Source organism: Lissotriton helveticus, chromosome 1_1 (genome assembly GCF_964261635.1).
Source record: "Lissotriton helveticus chromosome 1_1, aLisHel1.1, whole genome shotgun sequence".
Taxonomy (NCBI): Eukaryota; Metazoa; Chordata; class Amphibia; order Caudata; family Salamandridae; genus Lissotriton; species Lissotriton helveticus.
The window spans coordinates 882,003,930-882,022,284 of NC_136057.1; the positions used below are offsets into that span (position 1 = coordinate 882,003,930).

General features: G+C 48.7%; 1 protein-coding gene across 1 annotated transcript in view; it reads right to left on the minus strand.

The window, feature by feature from the left end:
• TAFA2 (TAFA chemokine like family member 2) overlaps positions 1-18,355 on the minus strand; it is a 1,231,988-nt gene that overhangs the window by 250,908 nt on the left and 962,725 nt on the right. The gene's annotated exons all lie outside the window — the stretch shown is intronic.

Below are 18,355 nucleotides of genomic sequence, written 5' to 3' on the forward strand. Positions count from 1 at the left end.
CTGGTTCCGGGCCTTTTAAGTATCTCCGTAGGTCGCTGGGGTCCTCAAAGAGTTTGCTTCCATGTCTGTCCGTTATCCTCATTCTGGACGGGCCAGCGAAGGTGAAGGTGATGTTGTTTCTGCGTAGTTGATCTCGTAGGGCTAGGAAACCTTTCCTTACTTCAACTGTGATTTTTGAAAAGTCTTGAGTGATTGTCACCTTCTTGCCATTGATCAACATTGGCTGGCCTTTCCTACCTACAGCGAATATGGCATCAGTATGGTTGGCTCGTAAGGGCTTGCAGATTATTGGTCTCGGGATGTTGCTGTTTGCCGGTTTCTTAGCTGGGACGCGGTAGGCTTTTTCGATCTCGATCTCGAATCTCGAATGCCCTGTCGAAGCTAAGGCCGGTGAGCTTCGGAATTATGGTCTCCAGCATCAGGGCGCACGCGCCGGGGGTGTCTTCTTCCTCTTCGGGGACTCCCAGCAGTCTGACGTTACCTTTGCGGCATCTATCCTCCTGTTCCGCCATTGCTCTTTGTAGTGTTGAGGTTCTCCTTATCACTAAGCCCAGGTCTTTGTGCATTGACCCTGTGTGGGCTTCGAGATCGCTCACTCTTTTCTCCGCTTCATCTATCCTTCCGTTGGCTCTGCTTTGCTCGGCTCTTATTGCTATCAGCTCCATTTGGATACTGTCCACGGTCTTTTTTGTGGCCTTTGTTAGATCGTTGCCCTCCGTGATTTTCCTCAGTAGTGTGTCTAGCGTAATCGATTCGCTGCCTTGACCGTTTTGATTCTTTGCTGGTAAGTAAGGGTTGTCATTCTTGCTCTTTTTGGGGTCGTTTGTAATCTTCTTGTCATCTCTCCCCGACATGGTGTCAAAACCTCTTCTGGCCTGGTGTGTCAGAAGTCTTCCTTCTTTTTGTTGTTGTTTGGTTGGTTCTGCCTTTGTGCCTTTTGCTTCTTTGGTGGTTTGGTTGCTGAGTGGGGGCAGGGTACTTTCTCTGAACCTGCACGGCCCCTTAATGACGCGGGTCCTGGTCTTCGCCCCCGCCAGCCTTTTGCGCTTGTGTACCCTTGCTATGTCTCTTGTCGCTTGACCTCCTCCGCGGGGCTTCCGCTCATTTTAGCGGTTGTCTGGGCTCACTTCTGTGTCTATTTCGCGCCGTGCTGGTCAGGGGGGGGTGTGCGCTGTCTCGTGTTGGCTAGCTTGTCTAGGCTAGCTTGTTGTCTGCGCGCCTTCCCTTCCTCTGTCTTGGGCTAACGTGACTTTCCACACCCTAGTGCAGTTACCCTTATCAGTGCCTCCTGTGTCCCCAGCCGGCTATTTCCTGCGGCCGTTTGTTGCAGTGGACCTGCAAAGCTCTTTGCCTTTCGTGATCGCCTGCAGGCTTCCGAGTTCCCCCCCCCCTCGGCGTACCGCTGTGTTTGTTTGCTGTTTCCCTTGTTGATTTCGGTTGCTGCTATGTTAAGATGGCCGCCTCTCTCTTTTCTCCAAGATGGCCGCCGTGGTGTTGACGCTCGGCCTGTTTCCCTACTTGGGGTAGATCTTGCTTAGCACCTTATTTGAGCATCACCGCTTCGTTCACTCGCTGCATATGGCGGAAAAAGGCCCCCGCGCCTCTCTACCCTTGTCAAAGTGGCCGCTACGTTTGCCTTCTGTCTCCCGTAGCTGTCGCCTTAACTTGTGTTTTGGTAAGATGGCCACCCCTTACTTCTTCGCCTTTGCTAAGATGGCCGCCGCTTACTTCTTGTGGCTCGCGCTGGGTGTTGGGGCAGATCTTGCTAGCGCTTTGGGTGAGCGCCGCCGCTTAACTCACCAGCTGCGTGAAAGGAAGGCTGCCCCCCACGCTTCTCTGCTTTGTCAGATTGGCCGCTACGTTCGCCTTCTGCCCCCGTAACCGTCGCCGTTATTTGTGTTTTTGGTAAGATGGCTGTCCCTTACTTCTTCGCCTTTGCCAAGATGGCCTCCGCTTAATTCTTTTGGCTCGCTGGGCGTTGGGGAGATCTTGCCTAGCGCCTTGGGTGAAAGCCGCCGCTTCGTTCACCAGCTACGTGAGGGGAAAACCGCCCTGGCGTTTCTCCGCTTTTTCCAAATTAACCACTGCGTTCACTTTACTGTTGCTGCTACTGTTGCCGTTATTTGTGCTTTGGTAAGCTGGCCGTCTCTTACTTCTTGCCTTTACCAATATGGCCGCCGTTTGCTTCTTTGCCAAATGTCTATCTTTGTAGTAGGAGAGGTTGCGGGTTTGGCCGCCCGCTTCGCGCTAAGCGTCGGGGTTGCTTTTCGCCTGGGGTGCTCTTACTTGGATGCCGCTTCCCAGCTGCGGCGTTGGTTCTGCCCGTCGCCTCTCGTGTTCACCTCTCCTCCTCCGAGGTCATGCCGCCATCTTGCGCTCCTTCTTTCTCCTGCCCCGTTTGATTTCTTCTCCGCTGTTGCCTCCTTTCTTCCCCTTTCGGTCTTTTGAGCCCCGCGCTGGATGCCTCTTGTGTTCCTACACGCCCTCGTAGCTTTGTTGTTGTGTTTCCTCGCGTTAACCTTCGTTGCGCGCCGCTAGTTCGACTTGAGGGTCGGGAGCTCCGGACTTAGGTATACTGCCTCCTTGCCATCCAAGCCACCTATACTGCCTCCTTGCCATCCAAGCCACCTCAGAGCTATTTCATTCTTGGAAAGTGCTCCCTTTGAACCATCAGGTTGCAGATATCTAGCTTTGAGGTTACCTCATTGGATACTCTCTTTGACTAGACACTGTGAGTGGAATTAACTGCCAAATACGTTTTTAAGTGTGACAATATCATATTTGATGGACCATAGCCTCATCATCTGGCTAGCCAGATTCACTTGTAGATCAGGCAAGCTTAATAATATGTACATAATCAGAACCCAGGATACTTTGTTTTCTTTCATTATTTCTACCCTTCTCATGGACTTACATAAAATACCTCTTGCCATGGTTTTTGTTAGATTAGATTAATTACAGATATATTGTTTCAACTAAAATACTGCTTGCACATTTCACTTCTTTGTTTAACTGTCCTATTGAGGATGGTTTCATACACAAACACTGTAGACACATTTCTTTGAAGGGTACCTTACTGTTTAAGTCGAGCTTCCAAAGATGGGGCAAGAAACCCAAAGGCAAATCTGTTTTCATCCTTACTTATCCTTCTGATTAGCAAGTTTGAACTCACGTCACTCCCCTATAGCCTGATGCTTGGATTGCATAGAGCAACAATCTACCTAAACCTACAGTTCAGTAATGACGGCATTGACTGGGCAAGAAAAATGTAGGTTATGGAAAAGAACGAATCCATGCGAAAATCTTCTGCTAATGCACATACATTATGATGTGTGTTTTGAAAAGGGTAATTAAGCAAGCGCCGGCATAAGCAAACCTTGCCCTGTGCAGTTTAAATGTCTAAGCGTGTAGACGTGTGTATTGGCCTCACTCTGTGTATGTGCTCTACTGCTCAATCTATGCAAAATGATATGTCATTAGGCAGTGGTAAAATCACACGTAGCACAAAAAAAGCTGCCCACTACTTGGATGCGTGTGAATCAGTGCACTCCCACTGATAGTCTCACGTTGTGCACCTGGTCACGTCCCTTTGTGTCACCCTGTATCTAGCTAATGTTACATTTATTCCATTTTAAGTATTTTTCAATTCGTTTTTATACCCTTATTATGGCATTTCCTGGCTCGGTGCTCGAATTAATGATGTGTTTAACAAGCCTTAAAAAGATTCATATATTTTCTTTGGGGAAAATAACTCCGCATTGTGGTAACCTCTTTTTTTGGAGCAGAATCAAAGCTGTTTCACCTTTCACTTGAACTCTCTGCGGCTGATATGTCGCTGGCTGTCACAGCAGCTGTAAATATGCCATCACGGGGGAATAAATGTGATCATGTACAGCCGGGCTCAGATACAGGCCTTTGGAAACACAAGAGATTGTCGAGAAAAAGCGAAATCAAACCGGGAAAGAGGAGATGGCTGCCACAAAGCAATTCATTTTGAGCCAGACTGTTGTTTGCTTTTAGAAACGTCGCTGTAATACATTTATGGACAGCATTCATAATTGCATTCGTGTGATTTCTACTTATTAAAAGTAGCATTTCCAAAAATGTCCAGATTTTGTATATTTAAAGATATACACAAAATGCAGCTGTATTGTATTGTAAAGTAAAGTAAAGTCCACATTTGTAAAGCGCACAATCACCCGTAAGGGTCTCTAGGCGCCCGTCGGGAAGATTAAGCGAGCTATTGCCCAGAGTCACATGGTGCTGGGCTAACCTGCCGCCGGAGCCGGGGATCGAACCGTGGTCCCCAGATTCCAGCGTCAGTCGCCCTGGCCGCGGCGCCACACCTCTCCCACTATTGTATTGTAATTGTATTTATATAGCGCACACTACCCCTGACCTGGCGTTGAAGCGCTTTTTCGGTGAGTAGTACGCTATTCAGGAAACCAAAAAGGATTAGTGGTGAATTAGTAGAGTGAAAATATGAAAGTAAATTCAGTGGTGGATATGTTAGTCAGTTATTTGGATTGAGAATGATACCGGAGGGATAGAAGAGGAAAAAAGCTTTGCATTTATATAGGGCTTGGTACCCCTGATGGGGTGTTTAAGCGCTTTTTCGGTCAGCAGCAGGCTACTTTGGAACCCAGAAATGATTAGTGGTGAATTAGAACAGTAAGTATATGAAAGTATTTGAGTTGTGGGTATTTTAGTCAGTTATTTGGATTGAGAAGGATAGTGGAGAGATAGAGAAGGGAAAAAGGTTGGCATTTAGATGGCGCTTGCTACCCCTGATGGGGTGTTGAAGTGCTTTTTCGGCAAGTAGCACGGTACTTTGTAACCCATAAATGATTAGTGGTGAATTAGTATAGTGAAATATGAAAGTAATTTGAGTGGTGGATATGGTAGTCAGATTATTTGGAGTGAGAAGGATAGTGGAGGGATAAAGAAGGGAAAAAGGTTTGCATTTATATAGCGCTTGCTATCCCTACCTGGGTGTTGAAGTGTTTTTTTCAGCGAGTAACATGCTACTTCAGGACCCAGAAAGGATTAGTAGTGAATTAGTTTAGTGAAAATATGAAAGTAATTAGAGTGGTGGATGTTGTAGTCAGTTATTTGGTTTGAGAAGGATAGTGGAGAGATAGAGAAGGGGAAAAGGTTTGCATTTATGTAGCGCTTGCTACCCCTGATGGGGTGTTGAAGCAGATGTCAGCATAATGAGTTCTTTCATAACTCTTTTGAAGGGGAGCAGTGTCGAGTACTCAGGCATTACTGCTTTAAGTCTAGAGTCTGCTTAAAGGTCTAGTTATGCTAATGTCTGAATGTAATACCTCTCCCCTCCTCTGGAGTGTAAAATGGCCCACATTGCAGATTACTGATTCATATCAGGTGTAGTTTGCAGGGCGTTTATGTGCTGTCACTGTTAACGTATTGCTTGTTTTTTTCCCAACGTATTGAGAACATTAATTGAAAGCTAATTTGTCGGGGTGACAGCGCCTCCATTGTGTAGGTGAGCACATGGCTTCTACAACAGTATTACATGGAACTATTGCTTCGGTGCAGCTGCAAACGGAAATAAAACGAAATGACATTTTCCTAATGAAAAGAATTTGTAACATTCATTTAGAATCTATCTGTAGACAGACAGGAAATGAAGGCTTCCAGGCTCAGAGAGACGGATGGAGAGCTCCTACGAATGACAGAAATGCAGCACCATGGAGAGATAACGCTGATAGGAACATAACCGGAAGGGAACAGAACTCACACAAAACACACATGTGGCGGCACCAGAGTTCATGCTGTGATAAGGTGTTTTGAGCTTGAATGGCTAAAGCAGGAATCATTTTGAAGAGCGTTTCTTCCATTTTAGATAATGGTTCGAATCCATTTAAACAAAATCTATTTCCCTGAAAAGTGACCCAAAAGTATGTTCAGCTGGAGATTATCTCAAAGCTCTGCTTAATGGCCTATAAATGCTTAAGGCGCCATTCATAAAAAGAAGGCATCTCTTTTTTGCTCTGCTTAAAATTGTATGTTGGTTAACCCTTAAATTGCTCCTCGTGCCTATGAGAGTTATCAATTATTCGCACTTTGTCGTGGCAGGAACAGAAACTATGGGAAATGAGTCTCAGTGCCACCAAAATTGTGGTCTTGATTGACACATTTGTTGCTGATGTTCACACATCTCTGTCTTCTCCTCAGTTAGTCTTTCTACTTCATTTGTGAATGCCAAACATCTAGGCACTGTCTTTGATTCAGAATATTTTCTAACTTCAGATGTACACTTTTGCCAATAACTGTGTCATAACTCAAATATGTACCTGAAGCTTGAACTAAAATGATATTACCCCCCCCGGTCCCTCCTGTCCCCGTCCCATTCATGAAAAAGTGAGATAGTACCTATCTCACCAACAGAAAAAAAGATTGAAGGAATGCTGGACCTAGCAAAGCCCATCCCCCAGGGAGTACAAATATGTACCTATCCTAGCATTCCTCCTGTTCTTTTTTTCTGTCTTCCGACAGACTGGAACCAGGTGCAGGAGTTGGGGAACTTCTGGATAATTACATGTTTCACTGCCAGGCGGTGGAAGCGTTCCCGTCTTCTTCCCTGCTGGGCTTTGTGCTGAGAACGGTGGATTCCCTCCTCCGGGGTGTTGCTTCCGACACTGCAAGGGAGTTCAGGACCGCGCCTCCTGGATTGCCTCCCGCAGCGGTTTTTGCGAGACGAGAAATGTTCCCGGATTACCTTCCAGGTCTCGCTGTCTGTCTTCCGGCGGGAAGACAAGCCAGGAAGTCAAGCAAAGGTGTGCCAGTCCTCAGCGAGACTGCATTTTGAACCGGCATAAAAGTAAGTACTACATAGCGTTCGCTGGATATTTCTTGGATGCAGTGATTTACGAATGTGGCAGTCTCTGATGGCTGGATTGATGCTCCTGCAGTTCGGTCCTGGTGGCTGCGTGCTGAAATCGGCTTGAGTTCATTTTTACACTTGACTGGGTTGGTCCTGGTGTTCCCTGTATAGATGTTTTGGTGTTCCTGCAGCAACTCTCCCTCTGACCCAGGCACTTTCATTACTTTGCTGGGTTGGTGACTGGTTGATGGATCCACCCCAGGCTTCCTAGTGCTGGCATGGAAAAGCATACCAGGAGGCCCAAGCATGTGGAGAACTCACCTTTAGACTCTTCTTCCCCCCCTTCTCCAGTGCAGTCTAAATGCAGCAGGGAGGGGATGATGCTCAGATCAAGAGATTGATCAAGTAATCTCTGTGTGAGATGTGGGGGCCTCGTTCCAAGGGTCCACCTTCCTGTTCATTCCTTTCAGTCTTCTGATTCAGAGGAGGAATGGATGGGAAGTGCTGAGCATAAAGGTAAATATATCGACAAGGATATGTTACCTGACTTACTGTAACATGTCAAAGCTAACCTGGGTTTTCCGGGTGATGAAGCACCCAGCACGTCTAGTGGTTCATTGCTGCAGCAGTTTCAGGGTTCGGCTGCGGTAGATGTGCCCGTCCATCCCTACATCCGTGAAGTTCTGAGGAGGGAATGGAAGGATCCAGATCATATTATGTTTTCAAGGTTAATGGCTAAACTTTATCTGCTTCAATGTCCAAGGAATTGCCAGATTCTATTCTGATTTTTCCATGGCTGAGGATGCAGTAATTAAAGATCCATTGGGTATAAAGGTGGATGCTTGCCTACGGAAGGTGTACTCTGGGTCTCATCTGGCCCTATGGGCTGGTATTTGTGGCACTTACGTGGCTCAGTCCCTGAACTAAGATATCAAGGCTCTGCATCAGTCAATGGATGATACATCTGACTGCTCTCGGCTATTACAGCACATCGAGCAGCAGGTGGCATTCCTTTCGGATATGTCCTTCGATGTGGTGAGGGATTTGGCCCTTTGCCGTGGTGCAGGTGTGGCAGCCCACCACAATCTGGTGTTGAGGGACTGGAAGACTGGTTCTGCTCAGAAGGCTTGAACCTTGCACTTGCCTTTTCAGGGAACTATGATGTTTGGGGAGGAATTGGAGGGCAAATTGCATAACTTGTTTAAGGAGAAAAGGCACTCGTCTTCCTTTAAGAAGCCCTCTGCTATGACTCCTTCTTCCAAACCTAAGTCTTTTTTCACACTCCTTTTCATCTGCAGTTTTCCAGGGGCCATGGCATGTTCTCTTCTGGTCGGGATAGGAAGGCCAACTCCCCCCTTCAAAACCTCATTCCTGATCATATGGCCGCGGATCCCGGATTATTGGTAGGGGGCGGCTGCAGTTCTTTCTACCAGCATAGCTGCCGTCCTGTTCCAAAGTGTGGGTTCTGGACATTGTTGGTGAGGGGTATCGAATCGAATTTTAGGATCATCCTCTGGATTCAGGGATCCGTCTGACTCCTTGGCCGTCCTCTCAGGCCTGGCGGTCAGAGTTGTCTGTAGGGGTAAAGTCTCTTTCAAAGAATGGGGCGATTCAGGCCGTTCTTTCTTTGGAAGTGGGGAGGGGGTTTTACTCCCAGATTTGTTTGGTTCCCAAAGTGACTGGGGGTTCTGACTGGTCCTCAAATTGAACACTCTGAACAAGTTTGTGGTTCATCTGCCCTTCCAGATTGTGACTCTTCAGCGAGTGATTCTGTTTGTGCTCCATGGCCATTTCTTGTGCACCCTTGATCTCCAGGACACTTACTATCATGTCCTGGTTCACCTCAGCTCTCGTCAGTACTTGAGGTTGTGCCTTCAGGGATGTAATTTCCAATTTCAGGTCCTGCCTTTTGGTCTATGGTCTGCCCCACAGGTGTTTACCGCTGGTGGCTTTGTTGCATTTTTTGGGGTCCTCGTTTACCCATACCTGGATGATTGGTTGATCCATGCTCCCTCTCAAAATCAGCTGTTGGTGGATCAGGAAGTGGTATGTACTGCTTTGCAAGATCATTGGCTTCTTCTGAATCTTCCCAAATGTCAACTGGAGCCCTCGCAGGAATTGACTTTCATCTGGGCGCGCTTTCGCACTGATTGGAACAGAGTGTTCCAGCCTGTTTCTCTGGCGGTGACCTTGGGTTCACTTGCTCTGTGGTTCCTGGAAGGGGGCTCTTCTCCAGTCCATCTCTGGTACAGCTTCTGGGTGTCATGGCTGCGACAGGGTTTACGGTGGCATGGGCTCAGTTTCATCTCAGGTCCCTGTGGTTGTATCTGTTGGCCTGTTTGAATCCATTGTCACGCAATCTAGTTCTTCGGGACTGGAATCTCCATCCCTCCTAACTGCCCTGTGCTGGTAGATGGTGTCGGGCCAACTTTCCCAATGTCTGCCTTTGCAGACCTCTACTCCGGTGGTTCTGGTGACAGATGCCAGTGCTTTAGGTGGGGGGCAACTTTGAAGTACGGGACTCTTCAGGATCGCTGGTCCCTTCAGGAGGGGCGGCGTTCATCTAATTGGAGGGAGTTGACTGCTGTGTCGTGCTGTGATGGATTTCCGCTGACCGTTGTTGGGACGCAATAGGTGGTCCATTCAGACAGCATGGTGTCGGTGGATCTACCTGAACCATCAAGGTGGATCGAGGTCCAAGTCTTTGAATGCAGTTGTGAATCTATTGTTTTGTTAGGCCGAGGGGCATCTGTTGTCTCTCTCGGCTTTTCACATTCAAGGTGTGAAAACAGTGCGGTGGATGACCTCAAATGGTATTTCCCCTCCTCTCAGGAGTTGTCTCTGACCCCAGTGGCTTTTCACTTGTGTGCAGGAGGTTTGGTATTCCATATCTCGACCTCTTTGCTTCCCTTACAATGCCCAGCTGCCCTTGTTCTGCTCCTGGGTTCGGCAGGAGGGTTCCTTGGGGGTGGATGCTATGTCCATTCCTTGGCCCTAGCGCCTGCTGTATTGCTTTTTCTCCACTGGCACTTATCCCCCGGTTTTTGGCTCACCTGAGTCTGGATTCCCGGGAGGTGGTGGTGGTTCCATTTTGGCCTCTTGGATCTTGATTCCCCACTCTGAAACTGTTGGCTGTGCAGGGTCCCTGGTTTGTCCCTTGCATTCCGTTTCCACTGAGGTCGTCTCCGATGTTGTCTCAACCATGGCTACGGCTATCAGTGTAGAAGTTAAGAGGCAGAGGAGGTGGCATAGAGGTTTCCCTGAGCATTTAGCCTTGGCCCTGCAACTGTCTCTTAAGCCTTCTACTTTTAATTCCTATGGGCATCATTGGGGGAATTTCTAGCGCTGGTGTTGGGCTCTGGATTTGTCCCCTCTGGAGTGCTCTTTGCCAGAGGTGCTTCACTTTCTCTGGGAGGGCTTTGAGGAACAACTTTGAAGGAGGACTTTCTGGTGGCCACTACTTTGGCTTGGCGCCTTGGGGAGTTAAGGACTCTGATGGCTCAGGAGCCATTTTTGTCTTTTTCAGACAATGTAGTGGTCCTCCGGTTAGATTTGGCCTTTATCCCCATGGTTTATTCACAGTTCCATTGTTCCCAGGAATTGGTGTTGCCTTCTTTGTGTGCAGGTCAGGAGTCTGCCAATAATATTCCTTGGCCTTTACTTAATGTCTGCACGGCTTTGCGTGTCTCTCTTGATCATACACATTCCTTCATGAAGGCGAATCTCCTGTTTGTCTCATTTGGGGTGGCCTCTAATGGGGGGAAGGCTTCTTCTTCTTCCATTGGTCACTGGCTTAAACAGATCATCATGTTGGCTTACCCTTTTTCGTTTGCCCCTCCTCCGCCGGGTGATCATGGGCATTCTTCCCTGGGGTGGTGGCCTACTGGGTTGACGTTTGAGGTGTCCCTGTCAGTGATCTGTAGAGTAGCTACTTGGTCTTCTTCTAATACTTTTGCTACTTTGGGCTGGTTGGGCTGTTCTTGGGCTACCTTTGGGCTCGGTACATAGGTTGGGCTTTGTGGGCTCCTTTTGGGCGGGTTGGGCTTTTCTTGGGCTACCTTTGGGCTGGGTACATATTTAGCTGTACATTTTGGGAAACTACCCACCATTTTGGTGGTAGTGACCCAGCAGCCAGTTGTAGGCGACCTTGGGGTGGTGGGGGGACGTGGTGGCTCTGGGGGGATGTGAGGGCTTTTTAACCCTGGCATGTTGGACTCCACCCCTTTTTCTCAACAGGAACGCGTGGCGAGGTGCTCAGGAGAGCAGCATGCAGCTCCTACCCGCCAAGAGGATGGGCCGGCTCTGCTTTATGCGCGTAGTGGCGCTCCCATGAGGCACTGGACAGTAGAGCCCTAAGGGAGGCGGGGTGGTAGGTCCCCGCCAGCCCCACCCTGAAGGGTCGAAACGGCTGCCAGGGGACGGGGCAGAGGTCCATCAGTGGTGATCGGGACCCCGAAATGGAGCTGGATGAGAGGAGAAGGGAGACTATTGACTTGGGTGAATTGTTACGCACCTGCAGGGAGCAGGCAGGGCTTAGTAGGCTGGAGCCCATGAGGGGCGGCCAGTGGCAAGACATGGATCTGGAGGAGACTCAGCTGGATTATGACGAGGACAGCTGCGAGGAAGGGGAGATTCTGAGGGGCGGGGATGGGGGGAACAGAGTAATGTTGTTGCTAGTGCTTTGCAGGCCCCGAGGAGTTGCGGAGCTGAGTGAGTGGTGGCCCCCCTGCTCCACTGGTTAGGCGGCGGTATCCACAGCGGACGCCGACCTTGACGACAGGTAAGGATGGTGGTGGAGCAGGGAGCGGGTCGGGTGGGGCCCACCGGGGTACGGTGCCCGTGGGCACTGATGCAAAGGGAGAGGAAGAAGGGGTGCACCTTAGTAAGGGGACATACATGAGGGACACGCGTCAGTGGGGCCGGGGATGCTAAGCCGCATGGGGGTGGAAAGGGGGTGATGGGGGAAGGAAAGCCAGGACATACCAGTGCGTAAGCTGCCGTATATGGACATCTCTAAGCCCCTGGGGGGCATACTTCTCCTTAGCCACCAAGGAGAAGATTTGGAAAGGGGATTATGTGTACATCTTGAAGCTCTTACATCAGGAGCGGACGGCGAAGGATGGGTCGAAAGAGGAAGAGCAGTAACTGGTGAAACGGCCGAAGGTGCCTCTGACCATAGAAAACTGGTCAGCTGGGTTTTTGATATTCACCAGCGTGTACTGTGAGAAGTACCCGGAGCGGGCAGTCGCGCTTTTCAAATATCTGGGCGTGATCCAAAGGGCGCAGGTCACGTATGGGGGCTGTGCGTGGGCGCACTATGACGAGGAGTTCCGGGCGCGATTGGCGTGGGACCCGGACGCGAAGTGGGGTGAGATCGACATGGACTTGGACCACCAGACGATGGGGGGGAGTGAAGTTTTGTAAGACCATATACACGGCCAGTGGCTTGCCGCTGGCGCCTCGTCCCTTTCAGGCTCGCCCCACCCGTGGCGGGGTGGGACAAGGAGGGGCTGCCACAAACGCCACGGCCGGAGCGTGTTGGGATTACAACAAGGGCTGTGGCAGACAGTAGTGCCGATTTCACCACGAATGCTCCAAGTGCGGGAAGCTCCACCTGGTGGTGGCAGATGGCGGGCCCCTTTCGGGAGGCGCCCATACAGGATTTGATTATTTCTCCTATCAGGTTGGTGCTGAAGAAGGAGCCGGGGCAATTCCGCCTGATTCAGCACCTGTCATGGACGTCAGTGAACGATTACATATCGACGGCGCTGTCCTCGGTGTCGTACTTGTCCGTGGATGTGGCACGGCGGCTGGTGGCATCGGTGGGAGTGGGAGCACTCATGGCAAAATGCGAAATTAAGTCGGCATTCAGGCTGCTGCCGGTGCATCCGGAGGATCACCAGTTGTTGGGGATCCAGTTTGATGGGAACATATTTGTGGATAAGGGGTTGCCCATGGGGTGTTCGATCTTGTGCGCCTTGTTTGAGCGCATCAGTACCTTCTTGCAGTGGGCATTTTCCTGGCACACTGGTAATGAGACTGTGACGCACTACCTGGATGACTTCTTCTTGATGGGACGGCCTGGTTCGGCGGACTGCCAGCAGCTGGACGGTTTTACGGAACTCATGGGTTACCTGGGTGTGCCCCTGGCGCCAGAGAAGATGCGGGGTCCCAGTACAGTGCTGTCGTTTCTGGGAATAGAGCTCGACTCCGTGGCCATGGAAGCACGCCTGCCGGAGGACAAGAAGGTGCACTTGATGGCATTGGTGGACGGCATGTTGAAGAAACAGAAGGTGATGGTTCGGGAAGTCCAGGTTCTGTTGGGGCATCTGAATTTCGCGTGTCGCGTTGTTCGGGCGGGCCGTATATTTTACAGGTGGCTGGGTCTGGCGCTGTCCGGTCTTACGTTGCCGCATCATCACCTCCGATTGTCAGCAGAGACAAAAGAGGACCTGCACAAGTGGCAAGCTTTTCTGGAGAGCTTCAATGGTGTGCCCATAGCGCCCCCGGAGGACTGGGAATGGGATGTAACCATCTACTCGGATGCGGCGGGGTGGGTGGTTTCGGTTTGTACTGGCAGGGGCAGTGGTGTGCGGAGGAATGGCCACCACATTGGCAAGGCAGGGGACGGAGCATTGCTTTCTTGGAGCTATTCCCGCTTGTGGTGGCAGTGACAGTGTGGGCTCAAGAGTTGGAGCACAAGCGGGTGATTTTTAAAGTAGACAACATGGCGGTGGTGCAGGTCGTTAACAGACAGTCTGCCAGGGACCCGCAGGTGCTCAAGTTGATGAGGGTGTTTATTATGAGGTGTTTGGAGCATGTTATTCTGTTTCAAGCTTGGCATGTTCTCGGGGTGGACAATGACATTGCGGATGCTTTGTCTCGTTCACAGTGGCAGAGGTTCCATGGGCTAGCCACGGAGGTGGACGAACACAAGACGCCAGTGACGCTGGGGCTGTGGTACGTGGGAGAGACCGGGTCGTACAGCTGATAAGAGCTTTGGTGGCGGTTTCCACCTGGAGAGCGTACGAACAAGCATGGCAGGACTTTTGGGAAGGTGGGGCGGAGCGTAGGACGATCGCGGGCTGCGGTGCGAACAGATGGTGCAGTTTATGCTGCGAATGATGGACAAAGGGATGTCGAAGGTGACGATTGCTGGCAAACTGGCGGCAGTCGCCTTCATGGGGAAGTTGTGGTGGGAGTATGCGCTGTACACGGGGAAATGGGTGCGCGTTTGCTGGAAGGTTGGCAGCGGGAGAAGGGTGCCAGAGTGTTTTGGCGGCGGCCCATCACTGCGGGTATGCTCGTCACTTTGATTCAGCTTTTGCTGTCAATTTGCCACAACCGGGAGGAGACGGTTCTGTTTTCCATGCTCATGTTGTGGATGTATTTTGGGGAGTTTTGAGTCTCGGAGCTGGTGGGGACCAGAAGGTGGCCTGGGGTCTTGTGGGAGGATGTGGAGCTGAGAACCCGGGAGGTGGCGGTGAGGTTACCACGCTCTAAGAACGACCAACAGGGTGTGGGGAAGTGGGTTGTGATGGATCCGGTGGAGTCAGGGGTGGTATGCCCAGCAGGTTGGGGTAGGTTGTTGGCGTCTGCGCGGCAAGTGGGGTCAGGGGAAGTTTTCTGTTGGGACGACCATAGCAGGGTGACGGCGGCTCAGTTGTTAGGGGTCCTGCGGCACACCCTACGCACCATGGGTGAGGACCCAGGGGTTTTGGGACGCACTTGTTTTGCATTGGGATGGCGACGGATGCAGCAACACAGGGTTGGGGAAGGGAGGAACTCATGCGCTTGGGGCGTTGGAAGTCGGACTGTTACAAGATGTATATCAGGCTGAGGAGAGTGGGTTTGGAAAACCACGCTTGATGGCGTCTTTTTTCTGTGGCTCACATATGTGTCTTTACAGGTGCTGTGGCAGGGCTGGAAGAGGCTGTCCTGTCTATCCTCATTGTGGGGCATTCCTTTGTGAAATGGGCGGAACATGCAGAGTGGGAAAAGGACCGGAGTTTGAATCTGGGATTGGATACAGGGTTGTTTATTTGTCAATGGCAAGGAAAACGGGGTAGGCGGTGGCATGGGCTGTTGCCAGCATTGAGTAAAGTGGTCAGGAGAAGAGTGTGTCCAGATGTGCTTGTTATACACCTTGGGGAAAATGATTTAGTGCAGTGCAAGGGACTGGCTTTAGTCAAACAAATTAAGTGGGATTTGTTGGAAGTGCGGCTCCAGTGGTCAGGCTGCCATGTTACATGGTCAAAACTGGTCCCCAGGCGGATATGGAGAGGAGAGGAAAGGCCGGCGGCCATAGATAGGGCACAGGAAGATTAACAGGGAGATGCAGTGTTTTTTGCGAGAAGGAAGGTTTGGGTAGGATGGAACATCCGAAACTATGCTATGGGGCAGTGTACTTTTTTTGGGAAGATGGGGTACACCTATCTCTGTATGGGATGGAGTTGTACATTGTGCAATTGAAGGAGGCGCTGGATAAGGCCATAGGAGTAGGTAAACATCCTTCACAACGCGGTCAAAACACCACGGTGCCATTACGACGTGTCTTTTACAACGCAAGTCGTTACCACGACTTGCGCAGGAGGGCGCTCTAGACTAAGGAATAGTAGATTTACTATTCCAACACCTTCCCTACTGTACGTAGGCTGGAGTTGGAAAAGTAAATCTTACTATTCCTAAGTCCAGCACCCTACAGCGCAAGTCGTGGTAACGACTTGCGTTGTAAAAGATGCGTTGTGATGTACCGCGATCATTTTGATTGCGTTGTAACATCATACATCCATAGGAGTATGCTGCTATCCTAAGAGACAGGATGCCTAAGGGGGGGGGGCTTGGGGTCAAAAGCCGTAAAGACAACTTTCGAGTGGCGTTTTTCCTAAAAAGTGCAGGGGGGAGTTCATGAGGTCTGGGTTTACAGTTGGGTATATATAAGAAGTTATATAGTAGGTAGGTAGGAAAGTTGAAAATTGCAAGTTGGTGTTTATAATTGTTGCAGGGGGGATCCAATTTTAGGGGTGGGGAGCGGGGTATGTTAGGAAGTATATATTTAGTGAGGTTTAGTTTTGTTCGGCACAGGCCAAGGTTATGTATTTGTAAGGTGCACCTGTTTCCAATAAAGCGGCCTTTTCCACACCAACAAGCTGGTCTGTGGTGTGTGCTGCCCCTCCCCACCCCACTATGGGCCCAAACATGGCGTTTTCTGATAGTTTGGGTGTACAGCTCCTTATTCTTTTTGTACAGTGGATTTCTATCTACGTTATTGCTTTTTCTGTGGTAGAGGTTAGCAGGTAAACACTGAGATGGCCATTTAGAGTTATGTATTGCTAAAACATTCAAATAGCAGGCATTAGATAAATGTTAACTTCTCTCTGAGAAATACAAATTATCAAGAAAGTCATTTTCTTTTAGTCCCGAAAGTATGCTGACTTGTGGAAAACAAAACTGAACAATCTTGGGAATTAATGGAGCATACAGTTGATGGTGAGTTACACTTATTGTTCATGATGGTGAGAGCAGTAATTAGTTCTGATTCTGTGTCTGGATACAAAATTATGAGGTCAGAAAATATCAAATAGAATTATAATGAGAAAATAAATGGCAGCTAATTTTAATACATTTAAAACTGTTTTAATGTAACAATGACATTTTGTAAAGAAGGGTGATATACGCAATCACGTCAACTGCAACTGAATTAGTTTCAGTCATGTAAACGTGATAAGGAACTAAGGGCCAGATGTAGGAGGCCATTTACCGACCGGTAACGGCCGATTTAGGCCGTTACCGACCGGTAAATGGGTATTTGGGATGTAGGGGCATCATTTTACCGATTCTGTAAAATACCGAATCTGTATTTTTACCGATTCGGTAACGGCCAGATGTAGGTGGGACTCTTCAGAGTCCCTAAAGCCTTATAGATTCGGTATTTTACCACCCAATCCAATTGGGTGGTAAAATACTGAATCCAGGTGTGCATGCACATGTGTGCATGCACACCTAACCATGTGACAGACAGACATGCCCTTAGGGCATGTCTGTGCCCATCTTTGGGGTGCTAGAGGGTGTCAAAGTGACACCCCCTGCACCCTTGCTGAAATCGGTATTTACCGAATCGGTAAATAACGATTCGGTATTGCCCATTGATTCCTATGGGCTTCAAGGCCCATAGGAATCAATGGGCATTACCGATTCGGTATTTACAGAATCGGTAAATACGGGTATTTACCGATTCTGAAACACCTACATACCCCCTCCCCCCTCTATTTTACCACTTCATAAATACCGAATCGGTAAAATTTGGTATTTAAGAAGTGGTAAAGTAGAATTACCTACATCTAGCCCTAAGTAAACAAAAATTTGCAGCAGAAGACGCAATAACATAAATGGAAATTGTTGAACAATAAAAACAAAAATGTAAATGATATGCAAAGCAAGCTAATTCGTGAAATTATAATTTTAGGTGGAGCCAGCATGCAAGCTTGTTTTAGGATTAATTAACATTGTATGCAGTGAACACTACTCAATTACACATGTCTTGGTGCTGATATCAGGTGTTGCCATTATCCAAAAAATTATCCTCATTTATTACTTTTTGGAAGGATGGAGGGCTCAATGAATTGGCACAAATGTGAACCTTTAAACTCAGGCTACCCTCATCACTATAAACGTTACTAACAGATCATATAGAAAAGATAAATATAACATCACCAATAGCAGCACACATTGACATTTCTTTTCTGCAAAGAAGTTTACATAACCAATAAGATGGGTTACTGAATGCATCCTTTGTCTTGAAAAGATAGCCCCTCGAAGAAATATTTGAGTGGTAAATGCCAAGAAAATGCATGACGTGAAGCATTGCTCTGGCATTGGCAACAGCAGAAAAAATGAGCCCCATTCTTAGTAAGTGAAATACAAGTACTGATATGTTGATAGACAAAATGCTAATTGAGTGTTTTGTCCTCGTCTGGGGCCGTTAACAGTTGTACACTTTTTCACAGGACACTATCTGCAGGTGATTACTGCCTCGCAATTAAGGGTCCCATTCGAAAGAAAATGACTGGCAAACTTTTCAGAGGGTATTAACCAATGTTATTTGCATGTCCTGCAATCAATTATGGGACTGAGCCAATGGAAATGGCTATTAACAAGGAGCAGGTCAAGTGGCAGTAAATATTAGCAGCATTCCGACCATTCTGACTTGCTGAGCCACATATATTTTTAGGATGTATATTTTATTGGAATCTACTCAGGGCTTCCACGTGCATATTTCCTAGTGGGTAGATTTTGTAATATTTTGAAGATACAGTAAATATACTGTGAACCATACTGTTAAAAGAAGTGCCAGTAATAGTTCAGAGTATCATTCACTGAAATGTTGTCTTACATAAATACTGTGTCCTAAATATCGTTCACAAAAATATTGCCCCTTTGGGTGTGTATTTTATATTATCAACTCCAATGTGGCGACGATGTTCTTTCTGCCTTACATATTCTGGTACC